Raw genomic sequence first — 26,826 nt, forward strand, 5'->3', positions numbered from 1 at the left:
GAATACAGACACCAAATAAATGAGGACGTAGGTTGCAAGTGCTACTCTGAGCTGAAGAGGTTAGCACAGGAAAGGAATTGGTGGCGACTGCTTCAAACCAGTCAGAAGACAGATGAAAAAAAAAAAATAATAAGGTTGACGTTTTATGCCTGCCACCGGCTTTAAACGTATAGTTTTTTTTTCAGCATATCGAGGTTAGATTCAAGTCACCACCGACTCTAATTGTATGAGTGTAGTACCTGTTTGAAATGAGACTGAAGTTTTCTTCGAATTGTACAGCAACTATATCTTCTGGGTCGGTAAGACGATCCAATTAGTAGTTTAGTCCGATGTTCAAGCATAACCTCTACACATACTGTTTCGCAGGAACTACCTACATCAGTTTCACTGCACACTAAACTATTTCTGACAGCAATAAATACTCCACACCAACTGCATTTGATCTATCCTTTCTAAACACCGTTAGTGCGTTTGAAAAAATTTCGGCTGAACTTCTTTCCGGCTTTAGTCAACTTTCCGTACCTAAGATCGGCAGGAGGCCTCTCTTCCTGTACTTCAGGGATGGTTTTCTGTCCTATTATTGTTACCCATCCCTCCCATGTTGGGGGGTTCGCTACACCTACTGCAGTAACTCTCTAATGCTAGACCAATAGCGAAAATATCCTCTTTACAACTAGCAATTATAGACGAGATTAGCTAGAGCTACTCTCTAGCGCATGATCAATGGCAACTAGCCCTCCACAGCTACCAAGCTTAAGAGTCAGAGGAAAATATTTGAATTTTACTGCGTGGATAGTGACGTCATACTTACACTGCACCAGTATTCGAAAGATGGTGAAATAAAGAGAGCACCCTAGAGCCTTCTACACAAGCGATAGGCAAATTGAATTTTTATAAATAAAGATTATTATTATTATTATTATTATCATTATTAATATGTCCTCTGCAATGCAATGTAATTAACATTTGAATGTGCCGGGAAAATTCGAATTTACCACGAAAATTTGAATTTCCCGCCACTTTCCCCGGTATTGGAGGGACTGATCAATTTAATTAATTAATCATTTAATATGATATCAGAAGTGGTGCAACACGAACTTTGTTCCACTACTGATGGTTACCCCTGAGTTGTTGCTGTTGCCCTAGACTTCACACTACCCTCATGCAAAGCACAACATGTTCATACGGCTTCGAGGACAGATTTCAGAATGCCTCTTTCACAACTGCCCGCATACGGCCCTCTACTTGCTCTTCCCCATTACCGACGAACCTTTGCAGGATATCATCACAACGTCTTTTTCGACCTCCCCCCCCCCTTGTACACTCCCACTACACACACACACACACAAACACACACACACACACACACACACACACACACCGCCACACACATAATTCATTCGTGTTCACCTTAAACGATAATGAGCATCTACATGTACAGGGCAACGAACGGTTCTAATACAGAAAAATAAAAATAAAAAATGCAATCCTTGTTTCATGGTTACTGTGATCTCCTTCCCTCATTCCTATCGCTCTTAAGGATTTGCACTCGAACGACTTCCCCTTTAAATAATCTTAGCTTTCTTGTCGCCGTTCCCACATATTGCTGATGGTTGCTCGTATTCGCAACTGCAAATGCATTTCATGTACGTACTAAATTGCATTCATTATGCAGGAAACTAGGGTGGTTACAATATAATCTGTTTCCGCTTAGTGACAGGAGATTCCCGCTAACATGTTCACAGATAGAGATCAGACAGAAAAAGGCGCAAATATGTAGAAAGGAAAAATGGAGACAGCTAGTTTCATTTTCTAAAATAATAAAACAAATTGTATTTTCAGGAATGTGGTTCCTTAATTACAGTCTCTGGCCACGATAAAATAAAGTTATTGCTCTGATTTGACAATTCAAATTATTTCAAAAGAAATAAAAGAAAAAATGCGATATATCGAAATAAATGTACAGTCACATATACAGATTTCTTTTACACATTCGACTTCTTCATACATATGTTTCACATACACAAACATATAATGCTTTAATGCCCGATGAACAGCGAAAATCTAATGAACAACAAACTTGTTTTTCTTTCATTATTGTATGTGTGTGTGTGCGTGTGTGTGTGTGTGTGTGTGTGTGTGTGTGTGTGTGTGTGTGTGTCTGTGAGGGGGGGGGGGGGGAGGTATATCAGTGACAAAATGATTCTAAGAGCTTTAGAATCATGTGCTATGATTAAAGTCGTCGAGTGCTCACATTCTCAAACACTGGATGAATATAGTCTGAGTAAATTGCCCGCCATGAGTTGTAATACCTCATGACATTTACACAGCTGCTAACTTTCATTCTTCATTTATTGTGTTAAGCCTTTAACGCACAGTTATACTTCTTTATGCGTAGATTATGAGAGCAGTTTAAATTATCTGTCGAGTATTATGTTCAATACTGAAAATCAAATTTTTGTTGCCACTGGTGACCATTAGATACGCAAATGGCTATGGGACAGTTTGACCCCTTTATCTATTTAGTAATACAGATAAGTTTTTTGGAACTTGGTGTTCGACGGCATCTGTGCGAAATTTCGAGTAATTTAGACAAATGGCAAGGCCATAGTGTACCATCAAAATGGCTTCTACGAAAGATATTCATTGCAAGCTACGTATTGAAATGGGATTCTCGACTGCAGGAAAAGGAAACGTGGTGCACATCCATAAATGTTCGCTGTGGTGTGTGGTAATGATACACTGGATAGGAGTACCATTGGACGTTAGGTAAGGGAGTTAAGGTCAATTTTTTCGACAAAAAAGTCGTTATAAAAGCGCGCACCAAAAATCGAAATGAAAATATATCGCAAAAATCCTACGTGCTACACTAGAAAACAAGCCTTTAATCGGTATTGCCAGCACAGTGCAATTGGCCTTTTTTTCGTCGATTTCTGAATACCCTCATTTTGAGGAAATTATCTCCCTTAATTGGCTTCCGCTTATTTACGAATCGAAGAGTTTTTTGCACGACTGGAATTACTTTTCGAACCTTTTCTGTCGGTATAAATATGTTTGTTATATTCAAGCACTCACGTTTTACTTCGTATAAAGAAAAGCGAAATTACAAGTTTAAGCTGACACGAGACAAACACGTGCTTTCAGAATGTTTACTATAGACAAATCGTGCTACGAAGAGAAATCTTGTCGAAAAAAATATTTTAGTTGATACTAATGCCCTCCGTGATACTATCCAAAACTAACAGGATCCGTATTCTGTCGGTAACTAATATAGTATTACATCGGTTGCATTCGAGTTCTTAGACGCGCCATGTCTCCCATGCAGTAAATCACTGTTTTCACATATTTTTGATTTATGTCGTACTTAATATGAATGAATCTTGTAAAAAGACTCTCTGAGGAACATTATAAGTCAAAAAGAAAACGGGTTCAAAACATTTCTGCACTGGTTCAAAATGGCTCTGAGCACTATTGGACTTAACAGCTGTGGTCATCAGTCCCCTAGAACTTAGAACTACTTAAACCTAACCAACCTAAGGACATCACACACATCCATGCCCGAGGCAGGATTCGAACCTGCGGCCGTAGCAGTCGCACCGCTCCGTACTGCGCGCCTGGAACCGCGACACCACCGCGGCCGGCATATCTGCACTGGTCTACCCTCTTAACGTATCAAATGAAACAATGCATTCTAAGTTTCATATAGCCACGACTAGTAAACTTTAAAAGTTTATAACCGCATTAATTTTTCGAGATGGGCTTCTGTAAGGTGCAGATGCATGATGTCGAGTGCAGGATCGGCCGAGCGAGTGGACGCTGCGGCCGTTACTTAACACTGATTTTACGAACCCGCGAGCGGCGCGTCCTTGTTGCTATTTCTGGTCACGTGCGGCGCTTCGCTCAAGTCTCCGTTTCTGTCTTCGCTTAGCGGCGGAAGACGCTGCCCACCGCCTCCCGTGCTCCACCGTTGGCAGGCATCCAGAGCCGACACCATGCCGCGGCGTATGCCCCAGCCTGCACACGTCACACCGCCCATTAATCGTACGTACCTATCAGAAGCTTCTCATGTCATTTCTTCTCCAAAACTGTCGTTACAACCTGTTCTACGTCTTGCTCGTCTCGAACTTCATCTCCCTTTGCTTTCTTGCACTCTCCCCTTTCTCTTTATTTCTTTACTTGTTCTACAATTTCTCCTGTATATTCTCCTTGCCTCTAGCAGTTTGTAGTCGAACCATTTGAAGCGTGTGCTTGATACTGCGGATACCTGTGTTCTGTGATGTCTTTCAGAATTCTTTTTTGTGGAGCTTAATCAGTTGATGACGGTTCCTACGAGAACAGTGGTGTGTTTTTTAAGCTATTAGAGGTGTAATAAAATTTATCTATCTTCTGGATAGCTGTTTTCAATATCCCATAGCATGAATTAAGACTGTGACGTAATACGAAAAATGTAGATGATCAATACACATATGAGGCCACTGCCCCATGGCAGCCCAGCATTAGCGACCCTGTGATTGCATTTGCCATTGATTTTGGAAGCAGATGATGTCCCTTCAATCAACTGGAACAAGATCGTGCTTTTGAATTGTATATACGAAGTGCTTGATCAGGAACTCCATTTAACTAAATGATTCCGTGTCGTTTGTGTATACAGGAACTGTGTGTCTCAGTGATATGGGATTCCCTGCTTCCAATTAATGTGTACCAGCTCGTTGTATCAAACGTACTTGTGAATATTACTTGTGAGAGTATCAGATAAATGGTCAGGTCTGGCTTGTTTTCCTGTGCAGGAGTGTTTTTGTCCAGTTCTGTTTATAGGTACCTATGGTATCTGACCTGATGGCCTAGTGGTAAAGCGCGAGCCTGGAAAGGACAGAGGCCTCTTCGAGCCATGGAATGTTTCTGTCAGTCTGTAATCTAGCCTTCACCTCTCAATAACGTTAAGATTCGTCAGAAACGATATATGGTTCGGATTCTGTGCTAAACTGTAGGTTCCCTTTCCTTGGAAAGATTACTGCAGTAGATTAGGAACACCCAAGTGGTGGTGGTGGTTAGTGTTTAACGTCCCGTCAACAACGAGGTCATGAGAGACGTAGCGCCAGCTCGGGATAGGGAAGGATTGGGAGGGAAATCGGCCGTGCCCTTTCAAAGGAACCATCCCGGCATTTGCCTGAAACGATTTAGGGAAATCACGGAAAACCTAAATCAGGATGGCTGCAGACGGGATTGAACCGTCGTCCTCCCGAATGCGAGTCCAGTGTGCTAACCACTGCGCCACCTCGCTCGGTGGGAACACCCAAGTCACTGGAATGGAATTCATTTGGGAGATTTGCACCAGGCCATTGTGCCACACTGTTACTATAATACTATGCCTTCGGTGTTACCTGGATCTGTATGGATTGTTAGGAAAGGGGCAGTGGGTGAAATGTGAACTGTATTGTAAATAGTGCAGCTAAGTGGGTTCTGGTACAGGGTGCATTGTCAAATTGGCAGTCATCTAATAGATTATCACATCATGCAACATGCCAGATTTCCCCTTCCCGCTTCTCCCGCCCCCCCCCCCCCTCCCACTCATCTGATGTAGGCCTTCTTCCTTATGTATAAAGTGGTGGTAAATTACAAAATTGGCAGGAGACTCAAAATAGACTAATTGTGCCAACAGGGTTTATTCCAACTCCTGTGTCATCACAGATCCATTTTGCTAAAATCCCAATTGCTGAAAGTGTCACATGGTGGGAAATTCAAAAATTCAAGGATGCATCCCAATATGGTCACTTGGCTAAATGTAGAATCCACAATGGCTGACCTGAGGACACTGGCACAGCCCTATGAGGTCAGAATCCAAGATGGCGATCCAAGACAGCGATCCAGGATGGCAGGCCTGGTGGATACTGGCAAAGCTTTACAATATCACAACCCAAGTTGGCAGACCTGTTGATACTGGCAAAGCCTGCGTGGTTGCCAGATGACTGTTGCTACGATCAGAATCCAAGATGGATACTGCGTTTTCTTCAGCCCTGTGACATCAGAATTCAAGATGACAATCCAAGATACTGGGCATGGAGATACGGGCACAGCCTGCATGTTGTGTTTCCCTTATCGCTATTCCACTATAATCCAAGATGTTGGAATTTGTGGATACTGACAGCCTGTACGGTTATTAGATCACTTGTGCTAAGTATACAACCCAAGATGGTGGACTTGATGGACCCGGGCACAGCCTGCATGGTCTTCACATCCCTTGTGCTGAAGAGCATAAAATTGTGGAAAATGCAAAAAATGGCTTGTACTGTTGCAGCATATCCCATCGTAAGTTTAGAACCCAAAAACCGACTTCCTTTAAGTTTAGAAGTGCCTACTGTTTAAACAACTGCCATCACTTCTGGCATAGGACAGGAGCTGCATGTTTCTCCAAGGAAATGCCGTCCTGTAAAGGACCTCTGTGGTCTGCATGCTGCCCCTCACCACCACCCCTGCCACTGGCCAAAGTGCCAGTCAGGCCTCCACAGTAGCAGAGTTAATCTGCCACCAGACTCAAGCAATATAGCGCAAAATGTGTAGGCCACATGCATCAACAGAGTCCACTGCCACTCCTAAAACGACTGGATGCACAGCTGACCAGTGCTCCGGTGGTAATCCCGTCCACGACGCCCAGACCGAGCTGTCCAGCTGTAACTAAATGCTGCTTTCACCAGTGTAAGAAATGGCAAGACTTTCAGTAGATTAACGCCATATCATGCAGTCTGGAACGTGGGTAGATGCCTGTCACCCCATGCTGACTGTTAACAGCTTCTTCCCCAAATAGGTAAGGAAATGGGCATGCAGTACCTTCAACTTGTCATTTCCAACTACTTGTCATTGCCACCCAACTACTTTCCAAAATCGCCATTCAAATACACATGTGCATTATCCTAACTGTGAGATTTTTTAATGTTTAAGCAATATTACTGCTGTGTGTGTGTTGTAGAATAGAACAGGACAGCAATATATATTTAAACAAATGCCACTCTGACAACTATCTCCTACGTGATGAGCCAAGTTTTTTAGCAATGAACTCAGTAGGATACGAACATGTTTTTTTTATTTAGTTAAGCAACAGGAGACAGCGTCAGCAGATGGCGAGGTCCATCAATGTGTTGAAGTGAGGCTGCCATTATCATGGGTGAGTTGGTGCAGCCCATCAGCCAGCAGAGCGTGTAATAGCTGAACCAGCAGACGCCACACTTAGCCACATTGGCATCAGGATAACAAGTGATATGATGCATGCCACTTTTTACAAACAGTTCTTGCCTGTTACTAAGGCAAGGTCTTAATCATAATCCAGTTTTAGAACTGGACAAAAGTTACGTCACATGGTGCACAGCCACTGACACATAGTGATTGCGTGAGTTATCCCCCGCAAACCTCAGAACATCTCTAACTAACACCATATATGATATACAAACAATGCAGTGACTATCATTCCATGAAAGCCACAGATGCAGCACTAAAAGTTTGTGGCACTAACAGACATATGACGCTGATATGGAGCTTTTAACATCTTCTAGATACACTAGTACAGACAAAGTCTAACTCAGTGCCGTCATACAGCTAGGGACTGTAAGCTCATTATTTCATTCTCACATCAGTCTGTCTCCCAGCACTTCCTTCAACTCCGTTAATATTTATTAGTGTGAAAAACGCATAGCTGCACCGTGAGGCTATAAACCACAGACTACAGTCTGGTAATACTAACTTCTTTAGCTAGGGCACTTCGTAGAGTTGGCAAGGTGGCCACCGAATCGTAAATAGCGTCATAGTCTACGTAATCGATTTTTTGTGTAGTTTACACATAAATAATTAAAACTGTAGGCTGTCAGAACACACATCTCCTTGGATGTATGTAACCACCTCCTCTCCCAATATTCTTGTGTACAGAAATAAAGTTTTTGCCACTTTAGCAAACGAATGGTTATTAAATGTAGTACATAGCTAAACATTGTTCTGAACTTTTCATTACATAGACCACAATAGCATGAGGTGCACTCTAAACACTGTTTCTGTCGGGCCACACACTGTAGTTATATGAGGTATAGTCACATGAAAATGAGACAGATGCAAAAAAGTGAGTAAACTCTGTATTATTTGAAAATAATCACTGTAACTGTTAATAAACTTACCTAGATTTAAGATGGTCGATGCTTTCATAGAAAAATGTTTGCAATTGCCTGTAGAACTATGATTGTACCCAGATGTGCATAAACTATGTGCTCAAAAGTTTCCGGACACGTGGCCGAAAATGACTTACAAGTTCGTGGCGCCCTCGATCGGTAAAGTTGGAATTCAATATGATATTGACCCAACTTTAGTCTTGCTGACAGCTTCCACTCTCGCAGGCATACGTTCAATCAGGTGCTGGGAGGTTTCTTGGGGAATGGTAGCCCACTCTTCACGGAGTGCTGCACTGATGAGAGGTATCGATGTCGGTCGGTGAGTCCTGGCACGAAGTCGGCGTTCCAAAACATCCCAAAGTTGTTCTATGGGATTTAGGTGAGGAATTTGTGCAGGCCAGTCCATTACAGAAATGTTATTGTCGTGTAACCACGCCACCACAGGCAGATGCTCGATCGTGTTGAAAGATGCATCGCCATCCCCGAATTGCTCTTCAACAGTGGGATGCAAGAAGATGCTTAAAACATCAATGTAGGCCTGTGCAGTGATAGTGACACGCAAAACAACAAGGGGTGCAAGCCTCCTCCATGAAAAACACTACCACACCATATCACCACCGCCTCCGAATTTTACTGTTAGCACTTCACACGCTGGTAGATGACCTTCACCGAGCATTCGCCATACCCACACCCTGCCATCGGATCGCCACATTGTGTACCGTGATTCGTCACTCCACACAACGTTTTTTTTTCCACTGTTCAAAGGTCGAAAGTTCACGATATTTACACCAAGCGAGCCTTCGTTTGGCATTTACCGACGTGAAGTGTAACTTATGAGCACCCGCTCGACCATGATACAAGTTTCCTCATTCCTGCCTAACTGTCATAGTATTTGCAGTGGATCCTGATCCAGTTTGGAATTCCTGTGTGATGGTCTGGATCGATGTGTGCCTACTACGCATTACGACCCTCTTCAACGGTCGGCGGTCTCTGTCAGTCAACAGACGAGGCTGGCCTGTACGTTTTTGTGCTGTACGTGTCCCTTCACTTTCCACTTCACTATCACATCGGAAACAGTGGACCTTGGGTTATTTAGGAGTGTGGAATTCTCGCATACAGATGTATGACAAGTGACACCCTATCACCTGACCACGTTCGAAGTCCGTGAGTTTCGCGGAGCGCCCCATTTTGCTCTCTCGCGATGCCTGATGACTACTGAGGTCGCTGATATTGAGTACCTGGCAGTAGGTGGCAGCACAATGCACTTAGTATGAAAAACAGTGGTGATGGCCGGATACTTTTGATCACATCGTGTCTCTCTTCATCCAAACCACATCGACAGCCACAAATGTCTTTCTTCTGGGCTCCGATGATATCGAAATTGCATGGAGAGAGATAGGAATATATGGAGTATGTATGAGGGCTTCACAGCGAAACTTCTGCTGTGTAGTTAAAACAGCTTTGCCAACATGTGGGCGAGCATTATCCACCAACAGAATGATGCTGACTGTCAAAACATTCCTGGGCGTTTGGACTTGATAGCACGCTTCAGTTTTTGTAGTGCCAACGTACTGCTGTGTGTTAATTTTAGCATCACGTTCCAGAAAGTCAATGAGCAATGGGCTCTTGCAGCCAAAGAAAAAAGTGTTATGACCTTCCTAGATCTGGAGTTCCTGTTGTTTCGATTAGATGCACAAATTTCGCTGGGAAGCCCTTAAACATACTCCTTAGAGTCCTCATCTCTCTCCATCCGATTTCCAGAATGTCAGAGACGTGAAGAGATACATTCGTAGCTTTGGTTTCCTTCGGACGAAGAGATGCACATTTGAGTGCAATCATGTTTCCATCAGCACTCGCAAACATTTTTTCATAAATCCAATGACCAGCATCTCTCACAGATATGGTGATTACTTTTGGAAAAATAAGAAGTTACTTTCTTCCATCAGTCTCGTTTTAATTCAACTGTGCTTTTTAAATTGTAGCTTCCTGTCTGGTAACGTGTTTTAGTCAGGAAGACGCATGTCAGGGCACTTTATAAAATCGGTAAGTTGACTATTGTATATATTATGCAATTTTTATTTAAGCATTTGCAGTGCTACTGCCACTGTGTGTGGTAGGATAAGAAAGTGGGGTAGCGTTTGATTCTAGGTCTGGGGTGAAGTTTTATTTATTTGGATGTCTTATTTCCTTTCTGTCAGCGTCTAAAGACAACTAAGACGTTCACAGTACCTCACGTGATCGCTGCATGGTGTGCCAAGCCATCAAAAAAGCCACATTACACCCTGATTTGCCACTTATTTCTCCGCCACCTGCGGTTGTTGTCTAATACAGCCCCGAGAGCTTGGTCTAGGGCTGAGCACCTAGGTTGACGTCGGTGGGGCTGCCCCTTTGGCCACAGCACATCAGGTGGAATGCTTAGCTAAGACTATCAGAAAGTGACACTGTTTCTGGCACGCTAAATGTAGATCTAAGTCAACACTTCCTGTTAGAACACAGACGCTTTTCTAAAGGTATGGCGCCAGTGGTCACATTGAAGAACACAGTTGTATAGTTTGGTCCAAGTACACACATCTGGCATTGAGTGTACGGTACACACTGGTTGTTTTTATAGGGTCATTCAATGTGGCCATAAAACATAGCGTCCAGTCGGGTAATACCATATTCTTTAGTGAAGAAGACACGTATCAGGACACTTTACATAATTGGTAAGATCGCTACCAAGTTGTAAACAGGAGGCTATTTTAGGATTTTTGATATGGTAACGAATAAAAAAACATATTTTTGTACAGAACTGTTATTAATTTTTGCACATACATTACAAACAGAAACAAATCTTCCTTAGTTTGTTGGTTGGTAAGCTTTAACAGGGTCTAGTTTAATTTTTCATTTATAATGCAAATCTACATCTCAATACTTAATCTTCTAATTCTTTTTCCAGCTATTAATTTGATAAAAATAAAGAAGGTATGTCCTCGAATTCTAATACGTATCTAATATTTTTCTCTAAACTAACTCATTTATGGCCTAAAAAATTAGCTCCCTTCCTGCTTGCAATTCTTCTGAGACCATCTGAGGACTTCAGTTTTTCCTCTTATGTCCTGCAGTGTACAAATGCTAAAGCTTTCCACTTTCTTTGTGTGTACGTTACCAACTCTTCTCGTAGTATTCTGCTGGTAATATTGTAGATGACGTGAACTCAATAGAGTTTCTGTCATATCAATCCCATAAGCAGTTTCGAAGATATAACTGTATATATAATTTAGGAATTATCTTTTTTGAACATCATTCTAATTTATATCTTAACCATAAGTTCCTAATTTCATATCCTAGTAGGACTGTTGTTTTTGGTAACAGAACGTTGGGCTAATACAACATTAATATAAAAAGGGAATAGAGGAAATACAACTGCGGTACTACATTCCCTTTCCCTTTCTCTGATATGTTGTGTATCCTTCTTTGGATATAAAAGTACAAACGTCGACATCCGATAGCCATTAAGAGGTACTGTAGATTGTCCTACTACTAACCCGATTTTAGAGACTGAATTGCAATTTAATTCACTTCATTCACATGTATGACACTAGCAGCAGAAATTATTATTGACCTATGAAAAACAGGGAGCTGATACCGTTATATCAGTAATTAATGTCGCTGTGCAAGGGAAAACACAGTTTCATTGAGGAACTCCTTACAACTCATCTTGGTGAAAACAATTATTTTGTAAACGGTTTCCGAAACACCCTATCTAGTACATAGCCTGATTACCTGAGAGGGAAGAAGATGAAGTCTGTCTGTAATGTAATAGTCAACCCTGCGGAGTGCAGACACAGAATCAACATAGGACATTTTCGATTATTTTTATGACCACATCTTCCCATCCTTCAGACAATGTTTCCTTGTGTTTTTCCACATAGGAAGTGATATTTGTATGAAGTCTATTTGGAATTGTTTCAGGGACTGTACAGTCATGTTTTACATGACACACCCCTTACCACAGCCGGCCGGTGTGGCCGTGCGGTTCTAGGTGCTTCAGTCTGGAACCGTGTGACCGCTACTGTCGCAGGTTCGAATCTTGCCTCGAGCATGGATGTGTGTGATGTCCTTAGGTTAGTTAGGTTTAAGTAGTTCTAACTTCTAGGGGCCTGATGACCACAGGTGTTAAGTCCAATAGTTCTCAGAGTCATTTGAACCATTTGAACCCCTTACCACACCCACCCCCAACCCCACAGATAGCTCTATGAGTCCGTTGTCAACTGGACTGTAACCAATCAGCCCTGAAAGTTCGAATACTTTGGTTTCGTTGTTTTTCATTGTTTTTGCATTACTCCTATCCGATCCTACACACATTCGAGGTACGGAATGTAACTAATCACGCTGTATTGTAGTTTTTCGTGGCAGTCTTCTAGAGTTGCAGTTTTATAAGTAATATGGGAGGTGTTCCCATCTTTTACAACTGTATAAAGTTTAATCCAAACCAGACGCTACTCATTTCTTTTAAAGCCTCTTCAATTGTTAGAACTTTGGTTCCTACATTATTTCCATGCATCCTTGTAAACACAGGCTAAAATTCGAACGCTTGTGTATAGAAAAATGCATGGAAATAATGTACGAGCTAATATACTGACCACTGGAGATTCCTCAGATGAATTGAAACGTTTCTAATCCAAATCAACTTCCATATTACTTGTGTCACTAAACAGTCTAAAGACTCTGAAAACTGTTGGTCTGATGATGAGGGGAATTCTTTTCGATTAGTTTTACTTGCCACTTGCCTGCTGTACACATCATCATTCCTTACATAGAGCATGCCATTTATCTTCTCTTTTTCTCTCTCTCTCTGTTTCTCTCTTTGCATTAGAACAGGCCTTGAGAGGTCGACTGACTGCCATGTCATCCTCATCCTATAGGCTTCACTGTATGCAGAAATGGAGGGCTTGTTGTCAACATATTGCTCTCCCTGCCGTTGTCAGTTTTTCTGCCCAAAGCTTCTACTTCTCAGTCAGGCAGCTCTTTTAATAGGCCTCACAAGAGATGAGTGCACCCCGCTTGCCAACGCACTCGGCACGCCCGAATGGTAACTTATCCAATTCCTAGCCAAGCCCAATAGAGCTTAAGTGATCTTACGAGAGCTGGTGTTAGAGCGCGAACAGAATATTTTGACCGATAGATTTGCAGTTAGCAGGTTGTGTGTGGGGAGAGTATTAGTGGTGTAGGCTGTGGGCAGGTGCTCCAGGGGGAAGTGTCAGCACTGGAGGGGAAATGCCTATTGCTGGAGGGGAAGTGCCGTCCTAAACCGAAGCCTATACTCACTTTTTTTGTAAATATTAAGTGGGGCCCTCCATATCCACACTTGCAAGGTGACCATTCAAAAATATCTGTCACATCTGGTTTGGTTAGTATCTAAAAAGAATTCCTCCGAAAATGCAGAGATTTACTTTCGTCTGACTGGTTAACCATTTGTAACTTCCAGAGAATTGTCATGAGTGGCATTTCTCTTATTGTCGTGTTAAAATTTGATTCCTTTGCCAAGACACAGCGGAGTTTACACATTCTCGCCTCACTAAAATATAGTGGAGTCACATTTGCGGGAGAATTCTGAAACAATTGTTTATTAAGTAAGGAAAGAGGAAACGTAAGGTCAGTATCTCATGAAAAGGTGCAGCTTTAGCGCAGAATAACCGTGTAACGCGTTCACTTATGTCATTTCGAAACCCATAGCCTTTCTCGTTTCATCAGCTAACGATGGCGCTTAAGAATTACGTTCTTCAAAAAGTCTGTTGTTATTAGAATAGATAGATAATGAAGTTCTGCATAATAACCATATAGGAAAATACTCTCCTCTTTGCAAGCTATCAGCTGCCAAAATCACATATCGATATTTCAAACCGTTTACTAAATATGACAGATGTAGTGAATATTTAGCTCTGGCTTTATCTCTGGCGTGGCGAGATGGCAAATGAGTATGATGCGTCAGACAAATTTTCTTGAGATTGGTGACACATGGGGACCTCCACCCACGTCTAAGAAAAATTCAATATGTTAGCTAAATTTCATACACAGCAACATCTTAAGTAACATGCATCGAACGCATAATCACAGCTACCCCTATTTACCATTGCAATTTTTTTTATTTTAGTGCAATGTCCTTGTTTCCTCGTAAATATCACAAAAACTGTGACAATTAACGAAATAATAGGCACATCATAAGGAACATGACATATAAATCTACAAGCAAACAAAAAATGATAAACACTTGTTGGCCTCCCCTTCCAAACAAACGAATGAATTTGCCCAGGGTTTTGGACGAAAATTGGTCACTGCGCATCTGCCAACATATCTTGCGCGGTCTCTATCACTGCAGCAGAGCTGTTGGCCACCATTTGTACTCACCAACACAAATAAATTTTTGTCTAGATGCAAAAATTAAAAAAATGTATCAAGCAAACGCTGTTTAGCTACCTTTGGGACATAGACTAGCATGACTACTGGTCTTGCAAATTTTTTAGGTACGAAGATATGAACAGCAGTACATCATTTTTAAACAGCGCCGTATACTTTTCTATTCTCAGCGGCCTTACCGCAGCGGTAGCACTGGATCTCGCTAGATCAACGAAGTTTAGCGCTGTTGGCCTTGGCTAGCATTTGATTGGGTCACAGTCCGGTTGCGCCGAGCGCTGCTGGCAAGCGGGATGCACTCAGTCCTTGTGACTCCAATTGAGGAGCTACTTGACTGAGAATTAGCGGCTCTGATCACAAAAACTGACAACGTCCAGAAGAATGATGTGCTGACCACGTGCGACTCCATATCCAAAACCAGCGACACCTACAGGCAGAGGATGACGCGGCTGTCGGTAGGTACAGTTGGGCCTTACGAGACATGATCGAACGTAGTATACCATTTTATTCGGTCATCCACTACTTCACTTCAAGACATGCAATAACGTTTCACGTAATATCCTACATGCAAACATTTCGTTATTAGAAACGTAACACAAAATTGGCTTTGACTCGCCTACACTAGCACACAGTGCATGCGCGTGGGATACCACAGGCAGTACAAAGAATGATCAGTGTGCATCTTCCTTGTGTTTCGGTTTGTTTACTGTCAACTCCAGGAAGGTGGACGAGTTAGGTTACTCAGGGTATTGTATTTTATTGTACTGTAAGGAACTGGGGACCTAGAAACGACGGAGAGGCTTCGTCCCCACCGCAGCCCTCAGTGGTTAACAACCCCACAACAGGCTATAACAGTCCACGCACCCCACGGCTGCCTCTCGCCGAACCCAGGGTTATTGTGCAGTTCGGGACCAAGTGGAACAGCCCGGGAACGTCTCACACCAGACGAGTGGAACGCCAATGTTTGCGTGGTAGACTAATTATGGTGTACGCGTACATGGAGAAAGTGTTTGCGCAGCAATCGCCGACATAGTGTAACTGAGGCGGAATAAGGGGATCCAGCCTGCATTCGCCGAGGCAGACCGCCTTAAAAACCATCCACAGACTGGTCGGCACACCGGATCTCGACAAAGTCCGGCGGGCGGATTCATGCCGGGGACCGGTTCGCCTTCCCACAAGGAAATTACTCAGGGTACCTGCACCGTGCCCTAGTACAGTTAGGTTCTTCGTGACATTGTATTTACATGAATAGTACACTGCGATATTATGTCTTTGAACAGGTTTTGAGAAAAGAAGGCGAATTATAGAATAAAAAATATAGGATGCTATTTAAAAAAGAAGTACCAGTGTTCATTAGAAAGGCAACCGTGCTGATTAATGTCTCTGTGGTTGCTAAGCATCATTTGTTTGATATACTTCTTACTGAATTTGGACAAAAAGTTATTTGAGGTGATCAAGGTATCTACATTTACTTCCCCATTTCTCAATTCACTTTACGGCGCTTGACGGAGGGTACGTGTAGCACTACAAGGAGCTTCCTTTCCTGTTCCCCTCGCAGAGTGAAGGAGGAACGAGTGTCTAACACCTCCGCATGAGCCTTAATTTCTCCTGATCTTCGTGGTCCTTATCCACAATGTACGCTGGAGGCAACAGAGTCGTTCTGCGGTAAACTTCAAATGCCAGTTCTCTAAATTTTTCTCAGTAGTGTTCCTCGAAAAAAACGTCGACTTCCCTCCAGGGATTCCCATCTGAGTTCCCAAGGCATCTCCGTAACACTGGCGTGTTGTTAGAACCTACCAGTAACTATCTGCCAGTCCGTCTTCTCTTAATCCGACCTGCTACGGATCCCAAACACTCGAGCACAAGTAGCACCCTATATGCGGCATCCTTTACAGACGAACCACACTTTACTAGAATTCTGCCAATAAACCGAAGTCGATCATTCGCCTTTCCTACCACAATCCTCACATGCTCGTTCCATTTCATATCAACGTTACGTTCAGATATTCATACGACCTGACTGTGTCAAGTAAGGCACTGCTAATGCTGTATCCGAACATTACGGGTTTGTTTTTCCTACTCATCCGCATTAACTTACATTCTTCTACATTTGAAGCTAGCTGCCCTTCATCACACCAACTAGAAATTTTGTCTATGTCATCTTGTATCCTCCTACAATCACTCAACTTCGACACCTTACTGTACACCACAGCATCATCTGCAAACAACCGCAGATTGCTGCCCGCCTGTCCGCCAAATCATTTTTGTATAAACAGAATATTATCGCTAGTATCACACTTCCCTGGGCACTCCTGACGGTATCCTTGTCTACATCTACATCTACATCTACATGACTACTCTGCAATTCACATTTAAGTGTTTGGCAGAGGGTTCATCGAACCACAATCATACTATCTCTCTACTAGTCCACTCCCGAACAGCGAGCGGGAAAAACGAACACCTAAACCTTCTGTTCGAGCTCTGATTTCTCTTATTTTATTTTGATGATCATTCCTACCTATGTCTGTAATGAACATTCGCATTGAGGACAACATACTGGGTTCTGTAACTTAAGAAATCTTCAAGCCACTAACATATCTATGAAGCTCTTCCATATGCTCGTACCTTCTTTAAGAGCCTGCAGGGGGCATCGTTTAAAACGCTTTGCGAAAATCTATTATTACGAAATCTGCCTGTTGCCCTTCATCCATAGTTCGCAGTGTATCATGTGAGAAAAAGGCAACTGAGTTTCGCACGAACGATGCTATCTAAAACCATGTTCATTCTTGGATAAAAGCTTCCCGGTCTCAAGAAAAATTATGATATTCGAAATGAGAATATGTTCAAGGATTCTGCAGCTGACCGATGTTAGGGATGTTGGTCTGTAATTTTGTGGGTCCGTTCTTTCGCCCTTCTTATACACAGGAGTCAGCTGCGATTTTTCCAGTCCGCTGGGTGAGAGATCCGCGATAAATGCAAGCTAAGTAAGGGACCAGCGCCCGCGTGGCTAGCCACGCGGTCTAACACACTGCTTCCTGAGCAGGAAGGCGTGCCGGTCCACGGCAAGAATCCGCCCGGCGGTTTAGTGTCGAAGTTCAGTGTGCCGGCCAGTCTGTGGACGGTTTTTTAGGCGGTTTTCCATCTGCCTCGGCGAATGCGGGCTTGTTCCCCTTATTTCGCCTCAGTTACACTAGGTCGACGATTGCTGCGCAAACACTGCACGTACACCATAGTTACTCTACCACGCAAACATTTGGGGTTACACTCATCTGGTGTAAGACATTCCCGCGAGGGGGGGGGGGGGGGGGCGTCTACTGGGGGCCGAACTGCACAAGAACCCTGAATTCGGTGGTGAGCGGCGGAAAAGGGGGGGGGGGGGGGGTGAGTGGACTGCTGTAGCGTGTTGTGGGATTGTGAAGCACTGAGGGCTAAGGCAGGGACGAAGCCTCTTCGTCGTTTCTAGGTCCCCAGTTCAATACAATACAGTACAATACAAGGGACCAGTGGCGTGGAATACTCTTTGGAAAACCGAATTGGGATTCTACCTGGATCTGGTGATTTATCTGTCTCCCTCTCCCTCAGGTGCTTCTCTACTCTAGGGATGCTTATATGTGTCGTCAACAAGGGAGTCTGTTCGATGGTGAAACGATAGTATGGTTGTACGATTCTCCTGCATGAACAGTCACTTGAACGCGAAATTTAAAACTTCGGCTTTCGTTCTGCTATCTTCAGCTGTCACGCCAGACTGATCACCAAGTAAAGATAAATGCGACATCCCCTATAGTAAACTATAGGTGTATTACTCTGTAATTCTGTCTAAGATTTGTCCACGCCTTCCAGAACTACGTTTATATTTCACTTTTTTCTCTCACCCATCCAACCCCTGTGCAAAGAGGTGCTGTGGGTGTCTTAGTCCTATGGTAATTTTTTTTGTTGCAAATATTAATACTTCAGTGTGATAATTGTTGTTGAAAATGCCCCAGACGTTCAGAACTTATGCTTATATGTACCAGTCCCTCCTCCCTTTCCCACAAGTATGGATGCCATGGTTTTTCCATCCCCAAAAACAACACATTCATTTCTACAGATACAGATAACTACGCCACATTCAATAGAGTGACAGATGGCGGATGGTGCTGGACCGCGAGCCCAACGCACTTAGATTTGCCCTTGCTTCAATTGCAAAGAGGGCAATATAATCGAGTACCGTGTATAGAAGTTGTGCATTTTTGTGTGTGTGCAAGGTTACGAGCCACGTCTGTATCGCACGCACTCTTCGCAAGAAAGAAACTTTCCACTGGGCCAAAACACGGGACACTAAGCTGCCGATCAACAGATGTGTTTTCGGACTTGTGCAACTTTGCTTCATGAAGAAGTAGCAGATGTAATTTAATCACATTAGAAGGAGGGGCATGTTGAGAATGATGTCATCATTCTCACGTTGAGGCAATCTACATCTACATCTACATCCATACTCCGCAAGCCATCTGACGGTGTGTGGCGGAGGGTACCTTGCGTACCTCTATCGGTTCTCCCTTCTATTCCAGTCTCGTATTGTTCGTGGAAAGAAGGATTGTCGGTATGCTTCTGTGTCGGCTCTAATCTCTCTGATTTTATCCTCGAGGTCTCTTCGCGAGATATACGTAGGAGCGAGCAATATACTGCTTGACTCTTCGGTGAAGATATATTCTCGAAACTTCAACAAAAGCCCGTACCCAGCTACTGACCGTCTCTCCTGTAGAGTCTTCCACTGGAGTTTATCTATCGCGATTACTTAATGATCCTGTAACGAAGCGCGCTGCTCTCCGTTGGATTTTCTCTATCTCTTCTATCAGCCCTATCTGGTACGGATCCCACACTGCTCAGCAGTATTCAAGCAGTGGACGAACAAGCGCACTGCAACCTACTTCCTTTGTTTTCGGATTGCATTTCCTTAGGATTCTTCCAATGAATCTCAGTCTGACATCTGCTTTGCCAACGATCAACTTTATATGATCATTCAATTTTAAATCACTCCTAATGCGTACTCCCAGATAATTTGTGGAATTAACTGCTTCCAGTTGCTGGCCTGCTATTTTGTAGCTAAATGATAAGAGATCTATCTTTCTATGTATTCGCAGCACATTACACTTGTCTACATTGAGATTCAATTGCCATTCCCTGCATCATGCGTCAATTCGCTGCATATCCTCCTGCATTTCAGTACAATTTTACATTGTTACAACCTCTCGATATACCACAGCATCTTCTGCAAAAAGCCTCAGTGAACTTCCGATGTCATATTGTGAATAACAACGCTCCTGCGACACTCCCCTGCGGCACACCTGAAATCACTCTTACTTCGGAAGACTTCTCTCCATTGAGAATGACATGCTGCGTTCTGTTATCTAGGAGCTCTTCAATCCAGGCACACAATTGGTCTGATAGTCCATATGGGGAAATGTGTCGAACGCCTTGCGGAAGTCAAGAAACACGGCATCTACCTATGAATTCGTGTCTATGGCCCTCTGAGTATCGTGGACGAATAGCGCGAGCTGGGTTTCACAGTACCGTCTTTTTCGAAACCCTTGCTGATTCCTACAGAGTAGATTTCTAGTCTCCAGGAAAGTAATTATACTCGAACATAATACGTGTTCCAAAATTCTACAACTGATCGACGTTAGAGATATAGGTCTATAGTTCTGCAAATCTATTCGACGTCCCTTCTTGAAAACGGGGATGACCTGTGCCCTTTTGCAATCCTCTGGAACGCTACGCTCTTCTAGAGACCTACAGTACACCGCTGCAAGAAGGGAGGCAAGTTCCTTCGCGTACTCTGTGTAAAATCGAATCCGTATCCCATCAGGTCCAGCGACCTTTCCTCTTTTGAGAGGTTTTAATTGTTTCTATGTCCCTCTGTCATCTATTTCGATATCTGCCATTTGTCATCTGTGCGACAATCTATAGAAGGAACTACAGTGCAGTCTTCCTCTGTGAAACAGCTTTGGGAAAAGACATTTAGTATTTCGGCCTTTAGTCTGTCATCCTCTGTTTCAGTACCATTTTGGTCACAGAGTGTCTGGACATTTTGTTTTGATCCACCTACCGCTCTGACATAAGACAAAAATTTCTTAGGATTTTCTGCCAAGTCAGTACATAGAACTTTACTTTCGAATTCATTGAACGCCTCTCGCATAGCCCTCTTCACACTACATTTCGCTTCGCGTAATTTTTATTTGTCTGCAAGGCTTTGGCTATGTTTATGTTTGCTGTGAAGTTCCCTTTGCTTCCGCAGCAGTTTTCTAACTCGGTTGTTGTACCACGGTGGCTCTTTTCCATCTCTTATGATCTTGCTTGGCACATACTCATCTAACGCATATTGTACGATGGTTTTGAACTTCGTCCACTGATCCTCAACACTATCTGTACTTGACACAAAACTTTCGTGTTGAGCCGTCAGGTACTCTGTAATCTGCTTTTTATCACTTTTGCTAAACAGAAAAATCTTCCTACCTTTTTTTAATATTTCTATTTATGGCTGAAATCATCGATGCAGTGTCCGCTTTATGATCAGTGATTCCCTGTTCTGCGTCAACTGTTTCAAATAGTTCGGGTCTGTTTGTCACCAGAAGGCCTAATATATTATCGCCACGAGTCGGTTCTCTGTCTAACTGCTCCAGGTAGTTTTCAGGTAAAGCACTTAAAAAATTTTACTGGATTCTTTGTCCCTGCCACCCGTTATGAACGTTCGAGTCTCCCGGTCTATATCCGGCAAATTAAAATCTTCACCCAGAACTATAATATGGTGGGGAAATCTACTCGAAATATTATCCAAATTCTTCTTCAGGTGCTCAGCCACAACAGCTGCTGAGCCAGGGGGCCTATAGAGACATCAAATTACCATGCCTGAGCCTGTTTTAACCGTGACCTTCACCCAAATTATTTCACATTTCGGATCTCCGTCAATTTCCCTCGATATTATTACACTTCTCTCCCCTTCACTGTCAAGCCTGTCTCTGCGGTAACATTCCAATCTGAGTTTAGGACTTCATTACTGTTTACGTCTGGTTTCAGCCAACTTTCTGTCCCTAGTACTATATGGGCATTGTGACCGTTTATTAATGAGAGCAGTTCTGGGACCATTCTATAGACGCTCCTGCAGTTTACTATTAGCACATTGATATTGTTATTCCCTGTTGCATTTTGCCTACTCCTTCCTTGCCGCGTCGCACGAGGCGTCTTGTCGGGCCTAGGGAGGGAATTCACTAACAAAAAAAAAAAAAAACCACATGTGCACTCCACACGTACTCCGCTACCCTTGTAGCCGCTTCCGGCGTGTAGTGCACGCCTGACCTATTCAGGGGGCCCACATTTTTCCACCCGATAGCGGAGGTCGACAAATTTGCACCCCAGATCTCAGCAGAATCGACTGAACCTCTGGTTTAAGCCTTCTAATCGGCTCCAAACCAGAGGACCGGGATCGGTTCTGGGAACGATACTACAAATAGTTAGCTCTGATTCCACCCCGCGAGCGAGGCTTTCCGCCTTTACCAATTCCGCCAACCGCATGTACGAACTGAGGATGACCTCTGAAACCAGACGGCAGGAGTCATTGGTGCAGACATGAGCAACAATAACGACCATTCTTCATGCAAGCTGCTCTCAAGGCTTGGTGAATAGTTGGTGGATACTGACGTGATGCAACCCATCTCCCTACTGCATCCCACATAGCTTATGTGGGATTCAAATCGTGAGAACGAGGAGGCCACGTCATGCGTGCAATGTCTTCCAAGAAAACATCAACTACCCTTGCTCTATGAGATCGAGCATTATCGTCCATCAGTACGAAGACTGGGCCCACATCGCCTCGCAACAACATGGTGTCCCAAGATCTCATCGCGATACCTGACAGGAGTTTACCTATGCCGATTCACCTAAACAATTTCATGAGAAAGAGTTCGAGTGGTCAACACAATCCCTGCCCACATCGTTAAGGATCCTCCTCGATATAGGTCTCTTTCCAAAATGTTTTGGTCCCGAAAACGTGTTCCAGGGTTCCTCGAGATGCGAATCCGTCGAGAATCACTTTCCAGACCAAATCGGGACTCATCAGTGTAAAGAACATTGGCCCGCTGTTCTATCGTCCGTGTGGCATGTCGGGGACTCCACTCTACACATTCCGTTCTGTGAAGATGCGTCATAGGTGCACATACGGCAGGTCTCCGACAATAAAGGCCACTGTGTCGAAACCGTCAGTACAGTGTTTGCTTTGATACAACACGTCCAGTGGATGCTGCGAGGGCAGATGCCAGCTGCCTTGCAGTACTGAGGCGGTACCGTCATGCCACTACAGCTAAATAACGGTCCTCTCTTTCTGATGTCACACGTGAACGACGCTATCCTGGCCTTAGGGATACAGTTTCAGTCTCTATAAAATGTCAGCACATTCTAGAAGCAACAGATGGTCCTCCACCGCAGAGAATCTGGTAGGCGACTTCTCTGTGTCCTACCGCACCGTCTGTGACTGTGTACACAGCGGCTGTGGATGTGGGACAACCCGGGTGACACTGCCCCGTTTGATAGTGCCCTTATGTCATCACTGACGTGGTTGTCCGTTGACCGGACTGTACGATGGTACAGTCATCCAGTGACAGTTTGTATGATTATATAGTGAATTAGACACGAAATGGGCAAATAACGGTCTGTTGCTTTAATTTTGGACGCCAGTATAAAATAAATTTACGAATCCGTGAAAAACATTGGTGTCCTGGGAAAGAGGCAGTTGTCGTAACCCGATATCAAGGATTGAAAATTTGACAGAGGCAGCTTCCTAAGGTGCAGTACCTCTGCGTGTTGCGGCACGTCTTTATCCAGGGGCACAAAAACCCTTTTCATCCCGAGTAAAAGTAAGATTAAACATTTGAAGAAATATAGCTTCTGGGTTCATTCAATAATTTATTATGCCAAGATAGCCAATAATTAATATATACATTCACATTAATTGAAATGCGTTGTGATGATGGTCAACCAGAGCTGCATTTTTGTGTTATTATTTATTGGTAGCGGTTTCGATCATGGCTCATTTTCAAGCGGAACCTAGATATAATTAAATTATTATCGGTACAATTTATATACGGTGATTCAACTGCCCCTACCTATTCGTCTCATGTAATCCGCGCTACGTCTGTATCAGGAACGGTATCTAGACAGGGGACAGCCACGTAATCGATATTAGTTCCCTCTCACAGGCTCGGCCTACTGTTAGCAAACGGAATCCTAATGTATAAATACAAATGAGAATTGGTCATGAGTAAAGCGGTGTTTTTGGACCAGGATATACCTTATTTCTGTCATACTTATCAGTGTCTTTCTCTGTGCATTTAGCGGTTCACTCATAAAGGTTTTGGATGTCTCTATGAAAGCTTAAGTACTATAAACGGGACAAACTTACACTTTCTTTATATCGGAAAATTGTTACTTCAGTGCTTCCCATTTTGATACATTCTGTTAATTTTGTCGTTTCCGATGGCGAAACACATTTTATAAAGCAACGTTTGAGAAAGATGAAGTACTATGAACAGAATGTAAGTTTATTCCAAAACTTGTATGACTACTCCGCTAATTACACAAAGAAAGATTGGAGACCCTTTGATAAGTATCGCAGAAATAAAGTATATCTTGATCCATAAATACTGTGTAGCTCCTGGCCAATCGTCTGTTTGCTAACAGTCCCCCAAAGCTTTGAGAGGGAACTAATATCGATTACGTGGCTGTCGCCTGTGTGGATACCGTTCCTAATACAGACACAGTGCAGGTTGCTCAAAACGAGTCGGTAGGGCTGCTGCATCATCAAGTATAATATTAATATTTGATTGTGTTGTAGTTTTTATATTATGGCTGAACAAAATTTGTAGCTGCAGAATATCATGCAATGGAAATATACAGTTCTCACTGGCAGTTTTAGTACGTTAACCGTCATCATCAGGTGGGACAATAATTCACAAATTGTGTCGTAAAAATCTGTGAACTCTAGTTACATGCCCGTTGAACAAAAGTAAAATGGTGCAGATGTAAAAATATTACGATTTGTTGGTACACAATACTTCGACCCTCCCTTGTGGTCGTCAGAAAGCAGCCGAACATCGGGCCACTATCATATATGAATGTCCTGCAAATCTTGATAATGCATCATACGACCCTATGGCCAAATGGAGACCCACAGTGAACCTCATTTCAAACTTTGTCAGGTGGTGATAACACTGTCGCACACAACTACGCTGCACCTCTGTGCGCTTTGACCACACAACATCTGAGGCTGTTCACATCCCTTTCATACCCTTCCAGCCCAGGTAACAACAGCAAATACGAACAATTGTAATCATTTATATACCAGACAATGGCGTATACGTATACGAGGTTATCTTGACATGCGACCATATCTTCTGGGTACTTGGCTTTTTTTTTTTTTTGTCAGGCAGTGTATTTCAGTTCTTAAAAAAGACTCCTTTCTGTTTCTCTCCAAACAACGGGTAGTGACTTCAATCCATAAGACGATAGTGCACGATTACACAGAGCTCGTATCTTTAAAAAATATTTTTAACCTCAGTATGATGAACAAGATTTCGCGATATAACTCCTGTGTTCAAACATTAGTATGGGTTGCTTTCCCGAGGCGTTCTACAGTTTGCAGATCTCCTCATAATTCTGTCAGGTTAGTTTTGAAAGAAGAACCGCATTCGAAAAGTGGTTCAAATGGCTCTGAGCACTATGGGACTATCTGAGGTCATCAGTCCCCTAGAACTTAGAACTACTTAAACCTAACTAACCTAAGGACATCACACATATCCATGCCCGAGGCAGGATTCGAACCTGCGATCGTAGCGGTCGCACGGTTCCAGACTGTAGCGCCTAGAACCGCTCGGCCACACAGGCCGGCGAACGGAATTCGCTCACTTCCTTTACCGTTCATATTTTTATCACCCATGTTCTGTATTACAGCTGTAAATTATTTCTGACTGTGGTGTCGTGGTAGACTGAATTTGATAATATGGGGTGTAATTTGAATAAGTGCAGTACACTGAATAATATCACTTCAGTGTTTACATCATCTGCAGACAAATAACTGTAGCTATTACAAGTTCTATGATGGTTAGAGGGTTGGTTAGTACCTCCAAGTGTATGTGGCAATAGCAAGCCCTTAATGCTTATTTTCCGCTGGGCGGCAGGTTAAGTGTTGAAGTGTGAACGCAAAACAGGTAGTCTGCACTTACAGATGTAGTCCATTTACGAGGAGAACACGGCAAGTGCCAGCGCCCGATTTTCCAGGAGCTTCAAGCACTTAAAGAGGAGTCAAAATAAGCGAAATCGTGTCTCGGCTTATCCAAAGATACTCGACTGTTTCTAAAAAACGACGGTCAAAATTTTCGAGGAATCGTCGAGGTACTGTATGAGCATCTTATCGAGCGATGTCGTCACCTGCAACGGTGGCTCATTGGTGAGCGTCACAGCTTTTCCAGTTTTGCACCCTATTTTCGAAACATGATAATTTTTTCGTTCATTTTATTTTAGTTTTATTGTTTTCATTTATCCACCCATGTCCTTAGAGGGTTGTTACACGAATTTTTCTTATAAAAGTAGGGAATACGGCGACGTTCTGTTAATTGTAAAATTACAATTGGATTTAATAAAAAGCGTCACACGTATTTTATTATTGTGTTGTATGTTGGGGGGTTAACATCTTTTTAAAATCTCACATTCTGGTATTTCAATCTTACGTCAATTTTCATATTAATTCTTATATTTTATTAGTATGTATATTCTTCAGGAAGAATGGGTATATCCCTTGGATGATAATGATTGTAGAAAGATTCGGAGTGCAGATATTCCGAATATCAGAGTAAGGAAGGGTTACCACAGTGATATTTCTTCGTATGACTCTCACTCGGGAGAGTAACGTCATTAACACTGGCGAAGAATTCGCGCATTTGCAATAATTTCGCGGCAAATCATGCATAACGGATCACTTTTCCGAATACTGGCGCTTGCAGTTGATTATTAATCAAACTACACTACAGGAATTACATCGAAAACAATTTCAAATGTATTTTTTAAACCTATCTTAAATTCATTCATCTGACATACAATTAGGGATGAGTAAGGGCAACTTTACATCAGTATACACTGCAAAAGATCCGTGTAGTATAGATATGGATACGTAAATGAATAACAAAGGTAAAAGTAATAATCAGGTTCGAACACGGGGCGCAAAATTAAGAAACCGCGAGCCTCGCCACTGTGCCAACAT

The 26,826-nt window shown here is 43.0% G+C and overlaps 1 protein-coding gene across 2 annotated transcripts in view; it reads left to right on the plus strand.

Annotated features, from left to right (window-relative positions):
- The first annotated feature begins 3,938 nt into the window (after positions 1-3,938).
- LOC126354015 (ATP-dependent translocase ABCB1-like) overlaps positions 3,939-26,826 on the plus strand; it is a 243,714-nt gene continuing 220,826 nt past the window's right edge. Inside the window, exon 1 of one of the 2 annotated variants that reach the window (XM_050003336.1) lies at positions 3,939-4,041. The gene's annotated coding sequence lies outside the window, so the exon portion shown is untranslated. Of the gene's footprint in view, positions 4,042-14,919; positions 14,999-26,826 lie in introns of those variants that run through there. The other variant, XM_050003337.1, reaches the window with a different exon arrangement.

This window comes from Schistocerca gregaria, chromosome 3, assembly GCF_023897955.1.
Source record: "Schistocerca gregaria isolate iqSchGreg1 chromosome 3, iqSchGreg1.2, whole genome shotgun sequence".
Taxonomy (NCBI): Eukaryota; Metazoa; Arthropoda; class Insecta; order Orthoptera; family Acrididae; genus Schistocerca; species Schistocerca gregaria.